This window comes from Echinops telfairi, unplaced genomic scaffold, assembly GCF_000313985.2.
Source record: "Echinops telfairi isolate 266 unplaced genomic scaffold, ASM31398v2 ScPeMD7_7469;HRSCAF=8507_1, whole genome shotgun sequence".
NCBI lineage: Eukaryota > Metazoa > Chordata > Mammalia > Afrosoricida > Tenrecidae > Echinops > Echinops telfairi.
In genome coordinates, this window is record NW_022111373.1 from 126,335,988 (window position 1) to 126,338,262 (window position 2,275).

Sequence of the window (2,275 nt, forward strand, 5' to 3'; positions counted from 1 at the left end):
GGGCAGGTGGTGAACTCTAGTGTGAGCTGACACAGATAATTTGTCCTGATGAATAATACAATGCTGAGAAGAAAACAATGAAAAGACAAATGAAACTTGAACCAAATCTCGGCCAACTGGGAAATTGGAAAAAGTGTCTCAATTATTTATGAGATCTTAGATGGCATATTGGAAATGAAATGCCAACGAAGAAGAAAAAAATTGAAGGCAGAGACATACCTCGCGATACTGTGATACTTTTTGTAGAAGAGACATAATTGAATGGTAGAAATAATCCTTTCATTGGAATACTATTACAATTCTGAAAAGAAAAAAAATAGTTTGAAATGCAGTAATTTATCAAGTAAATGTATACAATTAAATATAGTAAAACAAAAAGTCAGAAGCCATATATAAGCACAAAAGAAATGATAAAACAATGATGCAAATTGAAGTTCATTATTTATACCTTAGAAATTGTAGCTGTGAAAGCACAGGGTAATTTTTAAAAATTCAGAATATAAAATATGAAATAAAATCAATATGAGAAAATATCCCTGAAAAGAAAATGACCAAATCTAAAGACAAAAAAAGAAAAAAGATCACAGAGTCGAATAACAGCAAGCTTTGTCTCTCCGTGTGCATCGAGTGCAAAGAGGAAAGCCTTTTCCTGGAGGAGATCAGGTGCCCCGTGTCTGTCTCTTCACTCAGGGCAGAGAGGTGCACGGCGGGACATGACTCAGGTGAGTGGGGGATATGGGGGAGTGACAAAGAAGAAAAATAAAATAAAGAGGAGAATAAACATAAAAAAGGAAGATCTGAAAAGAAATTTGCATCCTAAAGAAGATCCAACCCATGTATAAAGAGTGTTCATAAAAAGAATATATGAAACCAGTAGATACAAATAATACGTATAAGTAGATACTGGGTCCACAGTCAATGCTCATATAGAAGGAGCAGTCAAGAGACTAAAAGACATATTACATGAGGTAAATCTGCATTACATGGCCTCTTTAGAGTCTTGTAAAACAAGGATGTTACTGTGAGGTGCACCTGACCCAAGTCATAGTATTTTTCAATTGACTCCTATGCATGTAAAGGTGGATGTTGAATAAGGAAGACCAAAGAGACAAATGTGGCAGTCTACTTACATAAAAATTTACCTCCTTAGAAATGTTGCAGGGTAGTTGTACTCTGTTAATGAGTTGGAATTGACCCAACTACAATGAATTTGATTTTGTTTAGCTTTAGCCCATCTTGAAGTTGTAATCTTTATATTATTAATCTGCTTTTATTCCTCGGCCCTTTTATCAAGCTGGTTGTGCCATTTGCGTTACAGGTTCTTAAGTTTTTCTCCAATACCGATGCCATACTCTTCTTCAAATAGACCAACTTCTTGGGTCATGTGCTCAAGATACAAATTAAATAAATATGGTAAAGTGGTTCAAGTTTTACACACACTTTGCCTGATACTAAACCATGCAGTATTCCCTTGCTCTACTAGAACGACTTGATCTATGAACAAATTCAGCATCAGTACAATGAAGTATTTTGAAATTACCATATTTGGCAATGTTATCCAAAACTAATTATACTCCACACATTGGATGTCTATGCATAGTCAATAAACAGTTATACCTATCTCTCTTGTATATTCTCAGTATTCCATCAGGATCCATCTGATCATCAGCAATGATCTCCCTCAACCCGTAACTTCTAAGCCTGGCTTGAATTTGTCAGTTCCATTTGCTACAACCATTTTTTAAATTTATATCTGGAAAATTAAATTGTGGCTAATATGTAGTGTTGTGTATACTAACTTCTGCATCCTATTGCGATACCTTTCTTTGAAATAGACACATGTATCTTTCTCTTTCAATCTCTAAGCAAGACAGCTGCCTTACAAATCTCTTGTCACAGACAAGTGGGTGCTTCCAGTGCTGCAGCTGTGTGTTAAAACATTTGACTGATTTTCTGTTAATTTCAGAAGCCTTAATTTGGCTGATGAATTAAGTGCAGACAAGACTTCATTCTTCAATACCATCAGATCTTCCTCATTTGCTACCTCTTGAAATGGTAGAATATTGAACAATTCAATTTATACAGTGACTCATCTGCATCATTCAATATTTACCCACATTTATTTTCAGTGTTGTCAAATTGTCTTCAACCCATAGCAACTCTGTATTACTGAATTAACTACAGCCAGATCTTGTATCATGTGGTGGAGTGGAATTCGTTAGTATGGCTCTTTTGAGGATGTCTCTGTAGCACCCACCAAATGATTGAGTGAGAC